At 38.4% G+C, this 9544-nt stretch overlaps 1 non-coding gene across 1 annotated transcript; it reads left to right on the top strand.

Moving 5' to 3' along the window:
• Window positions 1–6213: 6213 nt before the first annotated feature.
• On the top strand, window positions 6214–6321 carry LOC148567524 (small nucleolar RNA R71). Its single transcript, XR_015882493.1, has one exon. It is a non-coding gene; the product is annotated as a small nucleolar RNA R71 (small nucleolar RNA).
• Window positions 6322–9544: the final 3223 nt, after the last annotated feature.

The raw sequence follows: 9544 nt of genomic DNA, 5'->3' as shown, positions 1-9544 counted from the left end.
TCATAGCAACATGTTACAAATCAAATATCAAATTATGCTTATTCACAAGGAGTAATCACACATGCGTACAAAGAAAATAGAAGACAATCATTCAAATTAAAGTGGTGGAAATAAGTAAGAGGAGAAAGGAACTTTACCACCTTGTATTTTATCTTCATTATTGTTGCCCTTTTCCTCATATTCTTCTCCTTCCCACACCAAACCTAGAATGATTGCTTATACTCAAGCAACAAGTAAAACAGTGGTGATGGGGTCTATGATGGATCATGAACGTCTTAGAATGAAGTGTGAGTATGCATGTGTTTCAGCAAGCAAGATTAAGGATACGATAAAGGCACAAGAGATACAAACAGAGACATTTTGATTGCATTAATAAGTGGTGTTGGCATGGTACTCTGCATGAAAGTTAAGTGGCAACACCAAACTTAGTGTGACACTGTCATTTTAGAATGATGCAAATACCTTGTGAAGATTGAAAAACATTTTTTTGCATGGCAACACCAAACTTAGAATGCAATCATATGTCAAATTATTGAAAGTAAACTATGCAAGGAAAGAAAATGTTACCTACGGTTGGATTGCCTCCCAACAAGTGCTCTTTTAATGTCATTAGCTTGACATGTTGTTCATGACTTTCTTCCTCTTCTTTCAGTTTGTTAAGAGGAATGACCTCAAGAGGAAAGAGGAGCCAGTTAATGCCCCTTGTTTTGAGTGCCTTTCCCCATCAAGCTTTCTTTTGTTGTTAGCTTGTGTAAACTTGCTTGTTGGGGTAGGGGTGGGATGGCTTTTAGTTGACCTTTTCTTCTTCATGGATATTGTCCTTCTTTTCTTGGTCACCATCCTCTTTTTATTGCTCATGTTGATTTCCTTCACCACCTTGATTTCAGGATTTGGGTATTGTATGATGGTTGGAGCATCCTCTTCATCAAGAGCTTCTTGAATTGGTGGTTCAATGAACTCACCCTCTATGAAACTCTCTGTTTCATTGGAGTGTGGGTTCTCTTGATTGACTTCCTCCCTTATTCTTGACCTTTGAATGAACTCCTCTGTTTCTGGAGAGAGTGAAGTGGTCTCTCTTTGTGATCTCAGCTCTTCAATGAATTGTTCTTCAGAATAGAGTTGTGCATTCTGCCTCAATTTTTCTTCATGGTCCCTTTCTGCTATTTTCTCCTCTTCGTTTGTCTTTATTATTTCTTCAAGGAGGAGTTCTATCCTAGCGAGTCTCTCTTCTTCTCTACTTTTTTTTGAGCTCTTCCATGATGAGTTCCATCCTAGCAAGTCTATCTAAAGGAGGTTGGGTAGGTTGTAATGGTTGGTCGGGGTTGGCTTGTGAATGGAATTGGTTGTTTTGTGGTTGTGTGTTTTGAAAGTGGTATGATTCTTGTGGGTAGTGGATTGAGTTTTGTGGATGGTGAAATGAATTGTATGGATTTGGGATAGACTTTTGTGCTGAGGCATACTCAAATGATGAAGAATTTAGGCATGTAAAACTTGAAGGTGAGGTTGTATAATTGAGAGGTGATTGCTCTTGATGAATTGGGTATGAATGAGTGAAATCTCTTTGATTTTGATCTTCCCAGCCACAACTTGAGTAGTGATCAATTTCACCAAAATATGGACCATTTTGTGGCTCTGGAAAGTACCCCATTTCATGTTCTTGATACTCCCACCCACCATGAGCATAGTAAATTGAATCATTCTGTTGTAGTGGAGAGTTTCCCATGAAATTTGATTGACTAAAATATGATGGATGCTCCTTTCTTTTATGCAAAAAGCTCTGTCTCAAACAATACTTACCAAAAGACATTAGAATCTCCATTGTAATAAATGAAGGGATTTTTAGTGAGGTAATATCACAAACAGTTGGTTAGCAAAAGAAAATAAAGAAACAAAAGAAAATAAAGACAAAAGAAAAGTGTCTAATCTAGTAAATCAATCAACCGGTAGTTTGTTAATCACAATTAATCCCTGGCAACGGCGCCATACACTTGATAGCACGAAAACTTGTCTCTCAACAATTTTCCTTCGGCAAGTGTACCGAATTGTCTTCAAGTAATAACTCACAAAAGAGTGAGGTCGAATCCCACAGAGATTAACGGATTAAGCAATCAATGGTTAATTGATTATCCTAGTTAGACGAATCAGATTGGAGTGATAAGCAACAAGGAAATGTAAATGGCATAAAAGTAAAGAAAGCAATAAAGTGTAGAAAAGTAAAATGGCAAGAAAAGTAAATGTAAGAACTAAAAATAAAATGAACATTGGGATCAAGAGATATTGCAATCCTCCGGATCAAGTTCATTCTCATCTCTTCCTCAATCAATGCGTTCATTGATCTCGTTGGTAATCTTAAGTGATCAAATTAAAATTCCTTGTAATTCAATCTCTCAAATCTTGATCAATAGCCAATTTCTTGGTCAATTGCTCATGAGAAGAGATGAAGTATGGTCACTGATTATACCACATGCTTTCCCAAATCAAGTGTTGGTAGGGTTATAGTCACATACCCATCCAACCCCAATTTGGTCCAACATAAGAAAGCATTTCTAGCATGATCTCTTCATTCCTCTTCCAAGGTTCAGAAGAGATCCAAGTATGAATAGTTTTGTAGAGGAAAATGCATTTGAGGAAAATGCATTTGAGGCATCTCCGGGATCTCATGGTGATGAGCTTCATGCGCCTCTTGAGCTCCATGAATGGGCTCTCTTGCTTGCTCCATCTTTTTCTTAGTGATGGGCTTGTCCTCTTTAATGAGGATATCTCCCTCTATGTCAATCCCAGCCGAATTGCGTAGGTGGTAGATGAGGTGAGGAAAGGCTAACCTTGCCATAGTGGAGGACTTGTCAGCCACCTTGTAGAGTTCTTGAGGTATAATCTCATGAACTTCCACCTCTTCTCCAATCATGATGCTATGGATCATGATGGCCCGGTCTATAGTAACTTCAGACCGGTTGCTAGTGGGAATGATTGAGCATTGAATGAACTCCAACCATCCTCTAGCTACAGGCTTAAGGTCCAGTCTTCTTAGTTGAACCGGTTTGCTTTTGAGTCAATCTTCCATTGAGCTCCTTCTACACATTTGTCCATGAGGACTTGGCCCAACCTTTGATCAAAGTTGACTCTCCTTGTGTAGGGGCGTGCGTTTTCTTCCATGTTTGGCAAGTTGAACGCCAACCTCACATTTTCCGGACTAAAATCTAAGTATTTCCCCCGAACCATGGTGAGATAATTCTTTGGGTTTGGGTTCTTACTTTGATCATGGTTCCTAGTGATCCATGCATTAGCATAGAACTCTTAAACCATTAGGATGCCGACTTGTTGGATGGGGTTTGTTAGAACTTCCCAACCTCTTCTTTGAATTTCATGTCGGATCTCCGGATACTCATTTCTTTTGAGTTTGAAAGGGACCTCGGAGATCACCTTCTTCTTGGCCACAACATCATAGAAGTGGTCTTGATGGGCTTTGGAGATGAACCTTTTCATCTCCCATGACTCGGAGGTGGAAGCTTTTGTCTTCCCTTTCCCTTTTCTAGAGGATTCTCCGGTCTTAGGTGCCATCAATGGTAATGGAAAAACAAAAAGCTTATGCTTTTACCACACCAAACTTAGAATTTTGCTTTCCCTCGAGCAAGAGAAGAAAGAATAGATGAAGAAGAAGAAGAAATGGAGGAGAGGGAGAAAGGGTTGTGTTTCGGCCAAGAAGAGAAGAGAGGGTTGTGTTGTGTGAAAATGAGGAAGAATGGAAGGCTTTATATAGGGAAGGGAGGGGGGTTAAGGTTCGGCCATTTAGGGTAGGTTTGGGTGGGAAATTGATTTTGAATTTTGAAGGTAGGTGGAGTTTATGAGGTAGGTTTATGGGGAAGAGTGGATGGATGTGAGTGGTGAAGAGGTGATGGGGAAGAGAGATTGAGGTGATTGGTGAAGGGTTTTGGGGAAGAGCGTTTATGGGATTGTGTGAAAGAAGGGTGAGAAGAAGTGAGTGGAGGTAGGTGGGGATCCTGTGGGGTCCACAGATCCTGAGGTGTTCAAGGATTTACAACCTTGCACCAAATTAGGCATGTAAAATGCCCTTGCACACAACTCTGGGCGTTCAGCGCCAGGTTGGTGCTTGTTCTGGGCGTTGAACGCCCATTTGTAGCCTATTTCTGGCGTTGAACGCCAGAACCAAGCTTGTTCTGGGCGTTCAGCGCCAGCTCTCCTCCAGGGTGCATTTCTGGCGTTCAAACGCCCAGATGCTGCCCATTTCTGGCGTTCAGCGCCAGAACCATGCTCTGTTCTGGCGTTGAACGCCCAAAACATGCTTCTTACTGGCGTTTAAATGCCAGTAAGGTCTTCCTCCAGGGTGTGATTTTTCTTCTGCTGTTTTTGATTCTGTTTTCAATTTTTATATTTATTTGTGACTCCACATGATCATGAACCTAATAAAACATGAAAAACAAAAATAAAATTAGATAAATAAACATTGGGTTGCCTCCCAACAAGCGCTTCTTTAATGTCAATAGCTTGACAGTGGGCTCTCATGGAGCCTCACAGATGTGCAGAGCTTTGTTGAGACCTCCCAACACCAAACTTAGAGTTTGGATATGGGGGTTTGACACCAAACTTAGAGTTTGGTTGTGGCCTCCCAACACCAAACTTAGAGTTTGACTGTGGGGGCTTTGGTTGACTCTACTTTGAGAGAAGCTTTTTATGCTTCCTCTCCATGGATGCAGAGAGAGATCCTTGAGTTGTAAACACAAGGTTGTCCTCATTTAATTGAAGGATCAATTCTCCTCTGTCCACATCAATCATAGCTCTTGCTGTGGCTAGGAAAGGTCTTCCTAGGATGATAGATTCATCCTCTTCCTTTCCAGTATCCAAGACTATGAAATTATCAGGGATGTAAAGGCCTTCAACCTTTACTAACACGTCCTCTACTTGTCCATAAGCCTGCTTTCTTGAATTTTCTGCCATCTCTACTGAGATTTTAGCAGCTTGTACCCCATAGATTCCCAGTTTCTCTATTACAGAGAGGGGCATGAGGTTTATCCCTGAACCAAGGTCACACAGAGCCTTGAAGATCATGGTGCCTATGGTACAAGGTATTATGAACTTTCCAGGATCCTGTCTCTTCTGAGGCAATGTCAGTTGATCCAGATCACTTAGTTCATTGGTGAACAAGGGAGGTTCATCTTCCCAAGTCTCAATACCAAATAATTTGGCATTTAGCTTCATGATTGCACCAAGGAACTTGGCAGCTTGCTCTTTAGTAACATCCTCGTTCTCTTCAGAGGAGGAATACTCATCAGAGCTCATGAATGGCATAGGGAGGTTCAATGGAATCTCTATGGTCTCTAGATGAGTCTTAGATTCCTTAGGTTCCTCAGAGGGAAGCTCCTTATTGAATACTGGACGTCCCAGGAGGTATTCCTCCTTGGGATTCACGTCCTCTCCTTCCCTTATAGGTTCGGCCATGGTGCTTATGTCAATGGCCTTGCACTCTCCTTTTGGATTCTCTTCTGTGTTGCTTGGGAGAGTACTAGGAGGGATTTCAGTGATCCTTTTACTCAGCTGGCCCACTTGTGCTTCCAAATTTCTCATGGAAGACCTTGTTTCATTCATGAAACTTGCAGTGGCCTTGGATAGATCAGAGACTAAGTTTGCTAAATTAAAAGTATTTTGTTCAGAGTTCTCTGTCTGTTGCTGAGTGGATGATGGAAAAGGCTTGCTATTGCTAAACCTGTTTCTTCCACCATTATTAAAGCCTTGTTGAGGCTTTTGATCCTTCCATGACAGATTTGGGTGATTTCTCCATGATGGATTATAGGTGTTTCCATAAGTTTCACCCATATAATTTACCTCTGCTATTGCAGGGTTCTCTGGATCATAAGCTTCTTCTTCAGAAGATGCCTCTTGAGTACTGTTGGATGCAGCTTGCATTCCATTCAGACTCTGAGAAATCATATTGATTTGCTGAGTCAATATTTTGTTCTGAGCCAATATGGCATTCAGAGTATCAATTTCAAGAAGTCCCTTCTTCATAGGCGTCCCATTACTCACAGGATTCCTCTCAGAAGTGTACATGAACTGGTTATTAGCAACCATGTCAATGAGTTCTTGAGCCTCTGCAGGCGTTTTCTTTAGGTGAATGGATCCACCTGCAGAAGTATCCAATGACATCTTTGATAGCTCAGATAAAACATCATAGAATATATCTAGGATGGTCCATTCTGAAAGCATGTCAGAAGGACACTTTTTGGTCAGCTGTTTGTATCTTTCCCAAGCTTCATAGAGGGATTCACCTTCTTTTTGTCTAAAGGTTTGAACATCAGCTCTAAGCTTGCTCAGCTTTTGAGGAGGAAAGAACTTGGCTAAGAAAGCCGTGACCAGCTTATCCCAAGAGTTCAGGCTGTCTTTGGGTTGAGAGTCCAAGCATATTCTAGCTCTGTCTCTTACAGCAAAAGGGAAAAGCATGAGCCTGTAGACTTCAGGATCTACTCCATTAGTCTTAACAGTATCACAGATCTGTAAGAATTCAGTTAAGAACTGAAAAGGATCTTCAGATGGAAGTCCATGAAACTTGCAGTTCTGCTGCATCAGAGAAACTAGCTGAGGTTTTAGCTCAAAGTTGTTTGCTCCAATGGTAGGAATGGAGATGCTTCTTCCATGTAAATTGGAATTAGGTGCAGTAAAGTCACCAAGCATCCTCCTTGCATTATTATTATTTTCGGCTGCCATCTCCTCTTCCTGTTCGAAAATTTCTAACAGGTGCTTGCTGGATAGTTGTAATTTAGCTTCTCTTAGTTTCCTCTTAGTTCCCTTTAGGTGAGTGGAAGAACATGAGAAGAAAAGAGAGAGAGGGAATTTTCGAAAATTGTTTTTGAAAAATGGTTAGTGATTTTCGAAAATAGTTTTTGAAAAAGGTTAGTGATTTTTTTTCGAAAATTAAAATAAAAAATTAAAATAATTAGTTAATTAAAAAGAATTTTTGAAAAAGAGGGAAGATATTTTCGAAAATTAGAGAGAGATAGAGTTAGTTAGGTAGTTTTGAAAAAAGATAAGAAACAAACAAAAAGTTAGTTAGTTAGTTGAAACAAATTTGAAAAGATAAGAAGTTAGGAAGTTAGAAAAGATATTTTGAAATCATATTTTGAAAAAGATAAGATAAGGAAGATTTTTTTGAAAAGCTATGATTGAAATTAGTTTTGAAAAAAATTTGATTTTTAAAATCACAATTAATGACTTGATTCACAAGAAATCACAAGATATGATTCTAGAACTTAAAGTTTGAATCTTTCTTAACAAGCAAGTAACAAACTTGAAATTTTTGAATCAAAACATTAATTGTTATTGTTATTTTCGAAAATTTGATATAAAAATAAGAAAAAGATTTTTGAAAAATATTTTTAGAATTTTCGAAAATAACTAAGAAAGAAGAAAAAGATTTGATTTTTGAAAAAGATTTTGAAAAAGATAAGATTTTTAAAATTGAAAATTTGATTTGACTCATAAAAACAACTAGATTTTAAAATTTTTTGAAAAAGTCAACTCAAATTTTCGAATTTATGAGAGAAAAGAGGGAAAGATATATATATATATATATATATTTTTTTTTTTTTTTGATTTTTGAATTTTGAATGATGAGAGAAAAACATGAAAATGATGCAATGCATGAAAATTTTTGGATCAAAACAATGAATGCATGCAAGAATGCTATGAATGTCAAGATGAACACTAAGAACACTATGAAGATCATGATGAACATCAAGAACACATTTTTGAAAAATTTTTAATGCAAAGAAAACATGCAAGATACCAAACTTAGAAATCTTTAATGCTTAGACACTAAGAATTCAAGAATGCATATGAAAAACAAGAAAAGACACAAAACATGCAAATGCAAAGATCAAACAAGAAGACTTACCAAGAACAACTTGAAGATCATGAAGAATACTATGAATGCATGAAATTTTCGAAAAAATGCAAGATGCACATGCAATTGACACCAAACTTATAACATGACTCAAGACTCAAATAAGAAACACAAAATATTTTTTATTTTTATGATTTTATGATTTTTTTGTATTTTTTTTAATTAATTTTTTTTTGAAAATCATTTTGAAAAAGAAAAATAAGGATTCCAAAATTTTTAATATGAATTCCAGGAATCTTATGCTCTTTAGTCTAAAGCTCCAATCAAAGGGTCAGGCATGGCTTAATAGCCAGCCAAGCTTTAGAATGTAGATCAGGAACAGCAGCAGGTGGATTAGCAACAACTAGCTTGCTCTTGATAACAAATTGGAAGCCTCAGTCCAAATGAATTTAGACATGGCTTTACAGCCAGCCAGACTTCACATGCTTCATGAAACACTAGAATTCATTCTTAAAAATTCTGAAGAAAAAAATATTTTTGAAAACATTTTTTTTTCAAAAACTGATGAGAAATTTTTGAAAGATTTTTGAAGAATTTTTGAAAATTAAAAAAAAAAGAAAATTACCTAATCTGAGCAACAAGATGAACCGTTAGTTGTCCAAACTCGAACAATCCCCGGCAACGGCGCCAAAAACTTGGTATGCGAAATTGTTACTCAGGTTGTGAATTGTTGTTCGAAATTGATTCCTTGGCAATGGCACCAAAAACGGATGCACAGAGCCATGGTCTAAACATATCTTCACAACTTCGCATAACTGACCAGCAAGTGCACTGGGTCGTCCAAGTAATACCTTACGTGAGTAAGGGTCGAATCCCACGTAGATTGTTGGTATGAAGCAAGCTATGGTCACCTTGTAAATCTCAGTCAGGCGGATATAAAATAGTTATGTAGTTTTCGAATTTAATATAATAAAATAAGGACAGAAATACTTATGTAAATCATTGGTGAGAATTTCAGATAAGCGTATGGAGATGCAATCGTTCCTCTGAACCTCCGCTTTCCTGCTGTCTTCATCCAATCAGTCTTACTCCTTTTTATGGCTGGCTTTATGCAAGGGCATCACCGTTGTCAGTGGCTACATCCCCTCCTCTTGTGAAAATGGTCCAAGATGCCCTGTCACGGCACGACTAATCATCTGAGGTTCCCGATCATGCTGGAATAGGATTCACCCTCCTTTTGCGTCTGTCACTACGCCCAGCAATCGCGAGTTTGAAGCTCGTTACAGTCATTCAATCATTGAATCCTACTCGGAATACCACAGACAAGGTTTAGACTTTCTGGATTCTCTAGAATGCCGCCATCATTCTAGCTTACACCACAAAGATTCCGATTAAGAGATCTAAGAGACACTCATTCAATCTAAGGTAGAACGGAGGTGGTTGTCAGGCACGCGTTCATAGGGAATGATGATGATTGTCACGTTCATCACATTCAGGTTGAAGTACGAATGAATATCTTAGAAGCGAAATAAGATGAATTGAAGAGAAAACAGTAGTACTTTGCATTAATCTTTGAGGAACAGCAGAGCTCCACACCTTAATCTATGGAGTGCAGAAACTCTACCGTTGAAAATACATAAGTAATGAAGGTCCAGGCATGGCCGAATGGCTAACCCCCTAAAACGTGATCAC

This window comes from Arachis ipaensis, chromosome B4 (genome assembly GCF_059453495.1).
Source record: "Arachis ipaensis isolate K30076 ecotype BB chromosome B4, ASM5945349v1, whole genome shotgun sequence".
Lineage (NCBI taxonomy): Eukaryota > Viridiplantae > Streptophyta > Magnoliopsida > Fabales > Fabaceae > Arachis > Arachis ipaensis.
This window is presented reverse-complemented; position numbering and strand designations above follow the sequence as displayed.